The sequence below is a fragment of the Zalophus californianus genome, chromosome 9, assembly GCF_009762305.2.
Source record: "Zalophus californianus isolate mZalCal1 chromosome 9, mZalCal1.pri.v2, whole genome shotgun sequence".
NCBI lineage: Eukaryota > Metazoa > Chordata > Mammalia > Carnivora > Otariidae > Zalophus > Zalophus californianus.
Window position 1 is genome coordinate 64,079,624 of NC_045603.1, and position 15,056 is coordinate 64,094,679.

The 15,056-nt window shown below is 38.0% G+C and overlaps 1 protein-coding gene and 1 non-coding gene across 6 annotated transcripts in view; one reads left to right on the plus strand and one right to left on the minus strand.

Annotated features, from left to right (window-relative positions):
• Positions 1 to 15,056, minus strand: part of SPATS2 (spermatogenesis associated serine rich 2) — a 150,835-nt gene that overhangs the window by 101,156 nt on the left and 34,623 nt on the right. The gene's annotated exons all lie outside the window — the stretch shown is intronic.
• On the plus strand, positions 13,193 to 13,299 carry LOC113923222. The gene has a single exon (XR_003520227.1). It is a non-coding gene; the product is annotated as a U6 spliceosomal RNA (small nuclear RNA).

The window sequence follows — 15,056 nt, forward strand, 5'->3', positions numbered from 1 at the left end:
GTCCACCATCCAACAAATACTTTCTTTTAAGAATCAAAATGATCATTGATTATGCAGCCATTTAAATGCTCAGGAAGGGGTGCCTGGGTGGCTAGTCAGTTAAACATCTGCCTTTGGCTCAGTCATGATCTCAGGGATCAAGCCCTGCTTTGGGCTCCCTGCTCAGGGAGGAGTCTGCTTCTCTTTCTGCCCCTTGCCCCACCCTCGTGCTCTCTCTCACTTTCTCTCTCTCTAATAAATAAAATCTTTAAATAAATAAATAAATAGATGCTCAGGAAGACTCCCAATTAATATTAGAACCAGCTTCTATACACGCCTGAATTAGACTATTTCAGGACATGGCTTTATGAAAAGGTCTGATATCCTTCACTTGGCCATTCAACTAATACTTATGGCCATTAATCTGACACTGGGAAGAAGACTTAGAAGCCAAAAGCCTGGCTTCTTCATTGTAACCACTGTAAACTTCATTGCTGGTAACCTGTTCCTATGCATACAGAACCTTAATGGTACTGGATTTGGGACGTGTTCCAGACTCACTCTGTAATCAAACCCTTTGGTTTGACTCAGATGAAGGGGACTAGAGTCCTCTAAGTGTAATGACGCAGATTTAAAATTAGAGAATGATGATACCTTTAATTATTTCCTTTTTTTTGATACCTTTAATTATTACACCAAAGAAATTACTGAAGCTGTACACTGCTTCAATGAAAAAATCTGTAGGCAAATGGAATGCCTCCAAAACCCCATTATATAAAGTAAGAGTTTCACTTACTGGATAAACCAATATTTAAGGCACCACTGGATAGGAAATCAATCCTTTATCAACAAAAACATGATACATGGACTGCTAAGACAAATCCATAGGAATATTTTTTGTTCCTATCTAAATTTAAGCCACAGCTATTCACAGCTATTCATCAGCACAGTACACTGATGCCTGACAAAGAATAACCATGATGTCCACATTGTGCCTGGTGGGTCACGGGGGCCACCCTAATTCTCTCTCTTAATAATACTGAGTAATTCACCCTCTGTGGTAATAACACAATATACAAAGGTTTCTCACCCAAATGGTTTGGATGATGTGGTATAGCATATTTTATACCCCAAATGACTAAGTATGACTCCTTGAAAGCTAGCCAGATTATATAAACTTAGGATCGTTGATATATATAAAGTAACTCCTCATAAGTGAGCTTCCCATGTACTTTTGAATCCTAATTTTCAAAAAAGCTCTGGTTTTCATGTTTGTCAGAATATTTTTTCCTCAATTGAGAGTTAATAAATAGAAAAATCACTTTTTAGTATTTATCCAACTATTTTTTAAAAAGCTTTAACAATACCCTAACTGCTTTAGGCAGTACAATCTGAAATAAATGGTTTATCTCCAGTGGTTCTCCAAAACAGGATAGCCCTTGATGCCCTCACTGCTCAACAAGGAGGTGCACGTGCTAGAACTGGTAAGAAATATTGTTTCTATGTTGACAAATCAGGAATTGTTATCCAAAATGTAAAGGATCTTAAACACCTGATAAAAAATTTTCATCAAATAAGTGACACCTCTTCCACAGACCTGTTCTACTGTTAAACCCTGGCTCCTGGGAATTTTTCAATCCTTGGCTATTTTTCTCTGTATAGTCATTACATTAAGCCTTCCCTCATGTGTTGCATGCTCTCCAAGTGTACAAGCAGCCACTTGTACACCAAATAGTATCCATAAGGATCAAGCAACTGGATGAAATCAGCAGTAACTATAAATGATGAAAATGGCGACTACGTGGCCCTCCAGCTTGACGACTCATTTAATGGAAACAGTGAATATGTGACTCTTTGGCCTGACTACATCAACAATGGTAACTGAGACTAACACTACTGGTTGGTCATGCTCTTAGCCTGCTGAGAGAATAACCAAAAGGGAGGGAATTATTAAAATCAAACACACATGGAGACCAGACTTGACAATTCCCTGAGCAGACAAAACCAGTTAGTCATATAAGCAAAGCTTAATTTAGCTTATTTTGCAAGACAAGCAAGATTAATTTGACCTGGGTCATTTCTTGGTTATGCCTCCGTAAATCAAAAGCAAAACTTAAATAGTTCCCCAAAATTGATATGAGATAACCACTAACCAACTCCCTTTCATTTGAGAAAATTCTAATATTGTAACCAATCACTATAAAGAACACTCATTGCCTTCATACTATATAAGCTGCTTTATAACAATACATTTCTGAGCCTCAATTCCATGTTTTGGTTTGAGTGCTCCCAATTTGCAAACTGTCTTTTCGGTGTGTGCACAGTAAATTTTTACTAATTACTACTTCAATGAATTGCTGATTTTATTGTTTTTTTATGAACTTTTGACAGAGTTAAGTTTTCTCTAAAACGTAGTATTTAAAATTTTTTTCTGAATCTGATACAAACCATGGGGTCTCAGAAAAACAATAAAATGCACATTATACATGGACAACCAGTTAAATTGAATTCAAATTGAATTACTTACTAAGATTTCCTTAAAACCCATTATTGAAAGTATTAGAGAGCTCTCAGTGTTAGCACTCTAAAGCTTCTCATTTCATTCATTATTCAACTAATATTCATTGAATGCCTACTACATTTAAGCCTTGTGGGAGCCTGAGTGGGAGGGTGCTGTTTCAGATGCAGGAGAAAATTATGGGATATCAGAATGCAGGGGTTTAATGTGAGAGCAGGTGGTGGAAAAGTGGAGGCCAAACCCCTTATCTATTCAGCTGAAAAGTGTGACAATAAAAGAAATAGCTGAAAAGTATGACAATAAAAGAATGGAAGAAATAGGGTATTAGCCAGAGTTCTAGCAAGGCCAGGCAAAAGAGGTTCCCCCCCAAAAATAGGGAATACTTTTTGAAAGAAGAGACAATCACACATACTAGGGAGAAGGGTAATACTTGTAGAAGTAAAAAATATCAGAAGTAAAATTAACCTTATATTCAGATTCAGTTAATCTAATATGTTCTAGAAAATGCACTAAACAATTTCATACACATTATCTTCTTTAATCCTCACAACATCCTTGTGAGCTAAACAAACTTCTGAAACAAAAGACAGAAATACAGAGATAGAAGGATGAGGAAGGTCACACCAAATGACTCCAGTGATTTTAGTAATGGAAACAGAAGAGAAAGCAGAAGGGCTTGACAGGAATAGATAAGAAAACTAACATTTATTGCCTACCAGTGCCAGGCACTGTTACATCCTTTATACGTAAATTCCATATAATCCTGTTTAGTATTTATTATTCATTTAATTGAAGAATTTGAGATTGTGAGAGTTTCCCAAGATCTAACAGCTGGTAAGTGGTATGGTAGCGATTCAAACCCAGGCCTATAAGACTACAAATGCTATTTCTTTCTACTATACCACACTGCTGCTTCAAAATCAGGAATGTGCAAGGGAATAAAAAGTCATGAGGCTGAAAAGGTCCAGTTAAATTAGCATGAATTTGGAGTGGATAATGCCAACTCCATGCTCTCCCCTCTGTGGGGTCAACTACCCAAGTAAAAAGTATTTAGAATGGGAAGTTGCTAGAGTTGCAATAAATTAATATGTACTTTTAAGAACTATAATAAAAGGGTGCCTGGGTGGCTCAATCAGTTAAGCGTCTGCCTTTGGCTCAAGTCATGATCTCAGGATCCTGGGATGGAGCCCTGCCCTGCTTCTCCTCCCCACGCCCCTCAGGCACGTGTACACTCTCTCTCTCAAATAAATAAATAAATAAAATCTTTTTTAAAAACTAAAAACTAGGGGTGCCTGGGTGGCTCAGTCGTTTAAGCGTCTGCCTTTGGCTCAGGTCATGATTCCAGTGTCCTGGAATCAGGTCCCACATTGGGCTCCCAGCTCAGTGCGGAGTCTGTTTCTCCCTCTACCCTTCCCCCCTGCTCATGATCTCTCTTTCTCTCTCACTCAAATAAATAAATAAAATCCTTTTAAAAATAAATTAAAAAATAAAAAATAAAATAAATAAACTATAATAGGGCAGGTGAGTTCTACCTCCCTTCAAATTATTACTAATGTTCTTTATTTATTGAATATTTACAAAATATTAGGCACTGGGTAGTCATAGGACTTGCTACCTAACCACTTGAAGCTACAATTTAAATATCTGTAAATAGTTCAAATTTCACTATAGTCAAAATATTGTAGCAAATATTTGAAACTTGCTAAGAGAATAAATCTTAAAAGTTATCATCACAGGAAAAGAAATTTTTTTTACTTTGTATGGTGATAGTGGGTAACTAGACTTATTGTGCTGATCATTTTGCAGTGTGTATATATATTTATGCACAATTTGTATATATTTATACACAATATAAATATATATCAATATCAAATCATGCTGTACACTTGAAACTAATATAATGTTACATGTCAATTATACCTCAATTTTAAAAAGTCCAAAATTCAACACTAATCTAAGGAAGTACTCTAATGTTGATCAAAATATCAGAAAATGACAACCTAAGAATAACTTAATTTTCTTTCATTTTGAAAAGTGACTTTATTTACAAGGAATAACAGTAAGGCCCTAATACAAACAGACATAGAATTGTTGTCAAAAACTAGAATACAGACCCATTTTTTTGTTCTTTTATGACAAACTGCAAAGGACTGAAATGATCAAAAAGATCACTAGGTATCTTCAATGGAAAACTAGGCATTGTGTAATGTGTTCCTTTCCTAGATAACTGATTCTATCAGATTTGCATCCTCCATGATCTTTGAGCTATTATATAACTGTAACTTATAGATAACTGATAGCAATGCCAAGGATTCTTGTCCATACACATGCAAATAAATTCTGTCTAGTGGAGGGAGGAATGATTTCCCTCATGTCCCTGTAAAATAAAGCCAGTTTTGCATCAATTTGTAAATTCATTTCAGCATTCTTGATCCTATAGATGTGTGGTACTTGAATTCTTCTTTGAACCACTTTTAGCATCTTACAGGTTCTCCAATTAATTAACGAGTTAAATAACATCTTTTACACGTGTACATTTTATATTTGTGTGAAAATCATTATTTGCCTAATTTTTAATCCTTTAATAATGAATTTCATACAATATGTAGTAGATACCATGGAAAATGAACATTTTAATGCAAAAGCTCGAGGAAGGGAAATATCCTTTTCACTCACATATATATATATATTTAAGGAAAGCCAGACAAAACATGCCTTGTCACTTCTCAGTTCTGAAATTTTAAGACTCTAAGAACCAGTCATTGTTATTGGTCATTCTTGAAAGACCTTATAACTGACAAAAAAATTATTTGAATGACATTCTCAACTTTTCCCCCTGATGCATAGTGTAAATACAGCACTGTCTAAAAAACAGAAGCTTCAACATTTCAGAAATACTTAGAATCTTTTGTCTGAACTACTTCTGTTAATTACAGTCACAGTAAAGTAGATGGTACATTTTCACACTGAACTAAAAATCTACATCTGACAATGCTTTTTCTAATCCAAAAGATTTTTTGCCAGCCAACATCTGTACAATCATAAGAATATTAACTACATCTATTGTTTTCAAAATAATAGTTGTCTTCTATCGGTGTGTGTAGCATTAAAGGACAGAATGATTAAATAAAAACTAACTTGATTCAAATATACACATGCAGCTTAAAAAGACAAAACCAGAAATCAATACCCAAACTAAACATTAAATCAACAACATGTTTTGGACTCATTAATACATTAGGAAAAGGTGTATTAAAGCTCAGATCTTCTGGGTTTCTAAGACCCAAATTAAAAATATCTCTAATAGTACCAGTCTCTCTGGAATTACGGATTTCACAAAGCAGCTTTTTTCCTCACGCAGGATCAAACTAATCCCCTCACACTCTGAGGAAAGAAAGAGTAAAATCAACTTGTACCAAAAATCTTTATACTCAGCATTCATTCAGATCCTTCCAAACTACTTTCTTGGCTTATAATATGCCAGAAAAATATTGCTCTAGCAAGTAATTATTTGTCCAAAAATGAACAGGGCAATTTAGGTTGGAAATAATTTGCTGTCCATGTCATTCATAAATCCATGCTACTATAATTCTCAAAATTAATGCATAATGCATGCAGCGTATCATACATTAAATACTTTAAAAGATAAGTTTCCATCTAGTTGAAATTAGTTAAGTAATATTAGTGGACTTAAAAGCATGAAAAGTTAACTCTTTCTTCTCCTCACCTCTACTCCCAGATACCTTTGATTTGGTAATATATGCCAACTAGGAAGAAAAGGGGATATGCAGACAAAACAAGTGAGTTATAAAAGGCTAATCCCAAAAGGAGATGTTCCCTCTTCCAAGTTGCAACTGAAGTTAAAGGACTATAGTGAGAAGTCTTTACATTTTCAGGAGTTCAAGATAGGTATGTACTCTCCTCCTTCTTGGGAATGTAATTTATTCCAAAATTTTCTTTCCTGACTCTTCCGAAGGTTCTTATACCACCACCGACTGGCATGTGCTTAGAGGAGTCTATTAAAGCTTTGTAAAAGTATCTTTCAAGTTCCAAGTAAAAAAATAACTGAATCATTTAAAATAAAAGCTTTTTCTCCGTACCCTCACTTCGACAACGTATATAAATCTGGAAACCAAGAAAGATAAAACAGGTAAATGATTAAATACAGGCATTTGTTCTCCGGAAGTGGGAAGAGTATGGCAAGCAGCTAATTCTGTAACAACTTCCTATTCACTAAGCTATCTTCTTTCAGATCATCAGAGAATTTGGGTGAATCTCCCATGATGTACAAATCCAGAGAGAAAGAGGAAGAAAAAGAAAACAAAATGAAAAGAACACAAAAATGTAATATTCACATTGGCTGTCTGACCATAAATAAATACAGCAAAACATATTCACTGCCACCCTCCTTTCATCTAGTGAGAAAAGAGGGAAAAAATAACACAATAGCCTCTATAAACACATACCGTAAAATACCCCAACTTTTTTGAATATTTTACCTCCAGAGCCAGATCATTATACATAAAGGTGAGCAAAATCTTTTCAGATGGGGTCAGGCAGTAGAGCAGTTCTGGAGACCATTCCTTAATGCTATTCGAAGCTCCTTATAACCTGCTTTCCAATTTGCTCTGGAGTCCTCAAATTTAAAATCATTTCTATCACCTACCCACTTTTCAAATTTTCCCTTAGAAGTATCCCTGTCAGCATTAAGAAAGCTAGCTGAACTAATTCAAATGAAATTGGAAATGACAAACAGGCACACCTACTCTTTAACCCTTACAAAAATGTTACCTGGAGATTCAAACAAATCTATAAAGGGTAGAATTTTCTACAGTTTGATAGTTTTTCTTTTCTTTGTTTCTTTTGTTTTCTCTTGTGGGATGGAAGCACCATTATGCCTACTCTCATACAAAAGGAAAAAGAATGCCAAGTCCAAAGCTTCCAGGACCTATCTCTAGAACAAAAGAGTTTGTTTCTTTCTCTAAAGAAAAGAGGTGTTTGTTGCTGTGAAGTCTCCTTCCACAGCTCTTCCACACCTCCATTTTTTTTTTTTTAAGATTTTATTTATTTATTTGTCAGAGAGAGAGAGCACAAGCGGGGGGCGGCAGGCAGAGGGAGAAGCAGGCTCTCCGCTGAGCAGGGAGCTGGATGCGGGACTCGATCGATCCCAGGACCCTGGGATCATGACCTGAGCCGAAGTCAGAGGCTTAACCAACTGAGCCACCCAGGCCTCCCGCACACATCCATTCTTGAACATTAAATGAAGGGAGGGGATCTCCTAACTCTACCCCAGTAAATGGGGAAAAGAAAGGCTGCTCTAACAAAGTATAACCTTCTATATTCTAGCTTCCAAAATTTTGATAGGTGTATGTGTGGAACATTTTGTGTTTTAAAACATGTTCATACAGGATCATGACTGAGCTAAAGGCAGTCGCTTAACCGAATGAGCCACCCAGGGGATCGAGTCCCACATCGGGCTCCCTGCTCAGTGGGGAGTCTGCTTCTCCCTCTGACCCTTCCCCCTATCATGTCATGTGCTCTCTCTCTTTCTCATTCCCGCTCTCTCAAATAAATAAATAAATAAAAATACTTAAAAGGAAGAAATAAAATACCCAATATTTTAAAAAAAAGCTTAAAAAAAAAACCAAACATGTTCATACATTCTTCAATCCTACTCCCAAACGTAGACTCTAATTCTCCTCCCCATGAAGAGAATGAAGCAGAAGTGATACTGAGTAACCTCACAAGTTAGGTCATAAAAGGTGATAAAACTTCTGCCTGGCACTCCCTGAGGACAGGCAACTTTGGACTCCGGAATCACATCTAAGCTATCCAGCTCCCCTAAAGCCCTCATACTGGACAGAGTACGGGATGAGATGTCACAGGGTTATAGAGATGTCCAAGAAGTGCCAGCTGGTTAAGTCTTCCTAGCCCAGTCACCTGATATGTGAATGAGGAATCCTTGAAGATGACTTCAGGCCCAGGTACCATCTGCCTCCCACTGTGTGAGAGAGGAAGCCTTTTAAATGATTTCAGCCCCAGCTATCACCTGTTTGCATCCTCATGAAAAACCCCAAGAGGAAACTGCCTAGCCAAGTTCAAACATCAGAATCATAAAAGATTTAAAAAAAAAAAAAAAAAAGGATTGTTGTTTTATACCACTAGATTTGCAATGGTATATTGCACAGCAGTAGAAAACCAAAGCAGATTTTGGTTATAGGGTTGCTTCCAAAAATATAAATGTTTGGCTTCAGGATTAGATAGCAGGAGAAAGTCAGAAGTGGCTCAGTGTTAGTGAGAGCCTGAAAGGGTCTTAACTGTCACTGTTAGGAAAAGCCTCAAGGAAGCTGTCGATAAAGACTTAAAACAGGGGTCAGCAAACTACAACCCACCAACAAAATTCAACCTGTTACCTGTTTTGGTAAATAAGGTTTTACTGAAACACAGCCACACCCATTCATTTACATATCGTCTGCAAGTGCCTTCTCACTACAACAGCAAGTTAAGTAGGTGTGCCAGTGACGACATGGCCCCCAAAGGCTAAAATATGTATTGTCTGGCCCTTGACAGAATAAAGTTGGTGATCCTTGGCTTAAAAGAAAGAAAAGTGTTACTGAACACTGAAGGAAAGGAAAATCCTATTAGATAAGTGGAAAGTTTAGCAAAGCTGTCATCTGAAACAATGTTGAAAATAGAAATATAGGGTGCCTGGGTGGCTCAGTTGGTTGGGCGACTGCCTTCGGCTCGGGTCATGATTCTGGAGTCCTGGGATCGAGTCCCACATCGGGCTCCCTGCTCGGCGGGGAGTCTGCTTCTCCCTCTGACCCTCTTCCCTCTCGTGCTCTCTCTCATTCTCTCTCTCTCAAATAAATAAAATCTTAAAAAAAAAAGAGAGAGAAAATAGAAAATATAACCAATGGGGGTGCCTGGGTGGCTCAGTCGTTAAGCGTCTGCCTTCGGCTCAGGTCATGATCCCAGGGTCCGGGAATCGAGCCCTGCATCGGGCTCCCTGCTCGGCAGGAAGCCTGCTTCTCCCTCTCCCACTCCCTCTGCTTGTGTTCCCTCTCTCGCTGTGTCTCTCTCTGTCAAATAAATAAAATCTTTAAAAAAAAAAAAGAAAATATAACCAATGAACTGATTAATATGGGTAAAGAAATTTCCAGGCAGAATATCAAGTGTCATTTTTTTTCAGCTAACTATCATAAAGTACAGGTAGAGAGAGATGAGAAAAAGAAGGAATTATATAATTTTTAAAAATTATAGAAGAAATATAAAGGAGTCAGGACTTGCTAGGTCCAAAAATAAAACTGTTTCTTACTCCCATAGAGCAAACATTTCTCAAATTAAGAAATGCCCCATCTGCCTTCGGCTCGGGTCATGATCCCAGGGTCCTGGGATCCAGCCCCAAGTCGGGCTCCCTGCTCAGCAGGAAACCTGCCTCTCCCTCTCCCATTCCCCCTGCTTGTGTTCCCTCTCTCGCTGTCTCTCTCTCTCTGTGTCAAATAAATAAACAAAATCTTTAAGAAAAAAATAGAAATAATCAAAGAAAACATTTTTTAAAAAATTAAGAAATGCCCAGAGGTGCCTGGGTGGCTCAGTCGTTAAGCATCTGCCTTCGGCTCAGGTTATGATCCTGGGATCGAGGCCCACATCTGATTGGGCTCCTTCTCCCTCTGCCTGCTGCTCTCCCTGCTTGTGCTCTCTTGCTCTCTCTCTCTCTCTCTGACAAATAAATAAATAAAATCTTTTTTAAAAAATTAAGAAATACCCTCTAGAGAAAGATCAAATCCAAGGCAGTGTCAGGGACTCATGGCCTAAAGATTAAACATTTGTTTAGACCAAGGATTGGCAAACTTTTTCTATAAAGGGAAAGATTAAGTCTTGTGGACTTTGAGGGCCATACACAGTCTCTGTTAAACATTCTTTTTTTTACAACCCTTTAAAAATGTAAAAACAAATCTTAGCTCACTGGCAATAGTTGACCAACCCTAGTGTAGACTCCAAAGAGATTTAATTTGGGGGCCTGGGTGGCTCAGTCGTTAAGCATCTGCCTTCGGATCCCAGAGTCCTGGGATCCAGCCCCACATCAGGTTCCCTGCTCTGGGGGAAGCCTGCTTCTCCCTCTCTCACCCTCCTTGCTTGTGTTCCTTCTCTTGTTGTGTCTCTCTCTGTTAAATAAGTAAAATCTTTTTTAAAAAAGAGAGATTTAATTTAAGGTGGTGCCTCATAATTCCTTTCAAACAAAAAGCCTTCTAAGAATCTTAAAGGTATTGTCCCACAAAAACCTTAAATGGAGCTGAAAGGGTTCAGAACACGCTACCCCAAAATAAGGTACATTTGAGTATTTTATAAAAGCTGAAGGAGCTTGAGAAAATGGCAGAAGCAGGAAGGTCACTGTGACCTTTCCCCTGCTCTTCTCCCCTGAAACAGGTCATAAAACTCTCATATGAGAGGTGCCCTCCCTGTACCTGGAAGAAGGGAGCAATCTTATCTCCAAAGCAAAGGGACATAGAGAAGAATCCTAACAAACAGGCCTTGCTAAATTTCCCCCAGTTTACTATACTTTACTCATACTCTGTCTTACCACATTTCTCCACAACTGCCTACTCTTCATTAAACCTAGCATAAAAATACTCAGGTTTAAACATTTCTTCAAGTCAAAAATAGAACTACCCTACAATCTAGCAATTGCCCCACTAAGTATTTACCCAAAGAATACAAAAATATCGTGGCTGGAACTATCGAAGTAAGTCAATCAGAAAAAGACAATTATCATATGATCTCACTCATATGTGGAATTTAAGAAACTAAACAGAGGATCATAGGGGAAGACAGGGAAAAATAAAACAAGACGAAACCAGAGAGGGAGACAAAACGTAAAAGACTCTTAATCATAGGAAACGAACTGCGGGCTGCTGGAGCGGAGGGGCTGGGGGGATGGGGCAACTGGGGGACGGGCGTTACGCAGGGCACATGATGAGCGCTGGGTGTTATATGGGACTGATGAATCACTGAACTCTACCTCTGAAACCAATAATACATTATATGTTAATTAACTGAATTTATATAAAAAAATAAAGCCCTAGGAAGCAAGCAAAAAAATAAAAACAAATAAAATTTCAGAGAAAAAAAAGAATACAAAAATACTAATTCAAAGGGATATATGCACCACAATGTTTATAGCAGCATTATCTACAATAGCCAAACTATGGAAACAGCCCAAGTGTCTATCAATAGATGAATGGATAAAGAAGTTGTAGTACGCGCACACACACACACACACACACACACACACACACACACACACACACACACTGGAATATTTCTCAGCCATAAAAAGGAATGAAATCTTGCCATTTGCAATGATGTGGTTGGAGTTAGAGAGCATTAAGCTAAGTAAAATAAGTCACTCAGAGAAAGACAAATACCATATGACTTCACTCATATGTGGAATTTAAGAAACAAGGGGCACCTGGGTGGCTCAGTCGGGTAAGCGGCTGCCTTCAGCTCGGGTCATGATCCCAGGGTCCTAAGATCGAGCCCCACGTCGGGCTCCCTGCTCCATGGAGAGTCTGCTTCTCCCTCTCCCTCTGCCTGCCTCTCTGCCTACTTGTGTTCTCTCTCTCTCTGTCAAATGGATGAATAAAATCTTTAAAAAAAAAAAAGAAACAAAACAAATGAGCATAGGAGAAAAAAACAGAGGCAAACCAAGAATCAGACTCCTAAGTACAGAAAACAAACTGATGGTTACCAGAGGGGAGGCGGGTGGGGAGATGGGGGAAATAGGTGATGGGGATGAAGGAATGCACTTGTGACGAGCAATGGGTGATGTATGTAATTGCTGAATCACTATATTGTACACCTGAAACTAATATTACACTGTATGTTAACTAACTGGAATGTAAAATAAAAACTCAAAAAATAAACAGGTCTTCATTTACTAATAAAGGCTCCTGTGTCACATAAAACTTACATTAAATAAATGTGTATCCTTTTAATCTTTGTCAATTTAATTTTCAGACACAGCCAGGGATCTTAAGAGGTCAAGGAAAACTTTTTCCTCTTCTACAGAGCCTAAGGTAGAGAAAGGCTTATATCACTGTGTAAGTGTGGCTTTTGTCTAACAGAGTAAACCCCTCAAAAAGATTCAGAGAATTCTATGTTGAGAAACACTGTCATTCTGGACTAAACAAGACAGTACAAAATGAAAAGAGGTTTTTGGGACAAACACCCCCTTCATGCTCAAACCCTATGGTTTAGGAAATTACTCAGCTGCAAACAAAGGATACATTTTATGGAATAGGAAGGCTAATCCAGAGGGCAAAACCAAGAGCTATGAAGGATGGTTCCTAGGCAATATAGCCGAGCCCTAATCACAGAAGTGATGATATGGGCCTGGCTGGATTTCAGATTTGCTGTGGACCAACAACTATTCTGTTCCTTACATTTTTATTTTTTAACAGCAATGTCCATAGTGGTTATCTTACGCCTGTCCACTGTTGCATACTGGGTGGGCTAGGGAGAGATAACATATCTCTTTAGCTTACAGGTCTTCAAAGTGAAAGTAACGGTACCCCGGGAGCTATACGCAAGGAACAATATCCAAATAGCCTAACCTGCACCTGGATCTGATTTAGATGACAAGATCCTAGACCTCAAGCCTGAGCCTGATGATGTTTCAGGTAAGACCCCTCTGTGCTTGCTCTGGCAGCACATATACTAAAATTGGAACAATACAGAGAAAGATTAGCATGGCCCCCGCACAAGGATGACACACAAATTCTCAAATTCGTGAAGTGTTCCATATTAAAAAAAAAAAAAAAATGACCCCTCTGAGAAGGGGTAAGTGTGTTTTGCACTTCGGAGTAATGTGAATAATCTGTGGCAGGAAGAACAACCAAAGTGGCTTTGAAATATGTCTGCATATTCTTGACACTCTTCCCAGAAAGAGGTGGAGTCTAATTCCCTTCCCTTTGAATATGGGTTGGCCTTACTGACTCACTTCTAATGAATAAAATGCAATAGAAATGACACTGATTCTGAATTTAGGTCATAAAAGACAATACACCTCCCTTCTGGCTCTCTTATTCAGAACAAGTGCTTTTGGAGCCCTAAGCCTCCAATGTAAGAACTCTGGCTACTATGAAGCCCTTTTGCGGGGACTACACAGAAACAGAGATAGTGACGTTCAAGGAGTTATTCCAGATCCTAGTTATTTGGACTTCCTTGCTCAAGTGCCAGACCTGTGAGTCTAGAAGGAGAGATCACAAGACCCATCAGACTACAAGCATGTGAAAGAACTTGTGCAAGAATCACTTAGATAAGCCTAGTCAACACCCAGAACCTTGAGAGTTCTGTGCCAAGTCTGATGTAGTTTTGTTCCTTGGCAATAGATAACTGCAACAGCATGCCTGGAGACCCCAGCCTGAAATGCTGGAAGGTCAAACTTAGCCTGCCTTGCTATATATATACCATATATACTAACCAAATGACATCAAACAACATTTCCACTCATCCAGCTCCTCCTCCTTCTCTCCAGAACACACTGAAATATTTGATTTGATCATGGTAAAAGATATTTTATGATTGATTTAACACATACACAATTAAAATGTGACAATATGTTTCAAATTGTATGCCATTCTAGCTTTAAGTGTTATTTGAAATCACCTATATTTATACCACAGTCCATGCTTCTTATTAGCATATTATTTCAGTTATTTTATAAATATTTTTGGAATGATTAATTTGAGACTGGTAGTCATACTACCTCCTCTACAACATAACACTAATTTGTAGTGTCTCAAAATGTGGTTATACCTGCAACAGAACTAGAATAATCATCACTAATATATAATAACCACTGTTTCTAAGGTCTTTTCATTTTTTTTAAAGAGGCATTTTTTTTAAGAGTTTGTTTGTTTGTTTATGGAGCACAAGCATGGGGAGGGGCAGAGGAAGAAGAAGGAATCTCAAGCAGACTCTGTGCTGAGCACGAAGCCCCATCTAATGACCCTGAGGTCATGACTCTGAGATCATGACCTGATCCAAAATTTAGAGTCAGACACTCAACCAACTGAACCACCCAGGCACCCCAGGTCTTTTCATTTTTAAATGCTATGATCCAAATTCAGAGAAAATAAATTATCTGCATTTGAAGATACCCAATTCAATGTGTTTTAGATCACCGGCAGAGAATTTAATGTTCACAGATTATAAACATGGTTAAGTTCACCTTCCAAAGAGAAACTAAAACAACTGAGCCAAGAACTAATTGGTCCCAGCAGAATGGAAGAAGATACTCTGGAACAGGAACAGCAAGGAGGCCTGAGGTGAAGATAACTTACTTTGAAAATTCTCCATTGTAAAAGCATTCCCAATTAGACATTTTAAGGAAAAAAGCCTGAATCGTCTATGCCACCAAATAACTAAAACATCCTAAATTATTTAGCCACAGTTTAATTAACCTTTTTCATCTTCCCTAGACTGTCAAATGTTTGATTTTTTTTAGCAAACAAGCACTGAGAAAAAAAAAATCAAATATAATCTCAATCAGTTT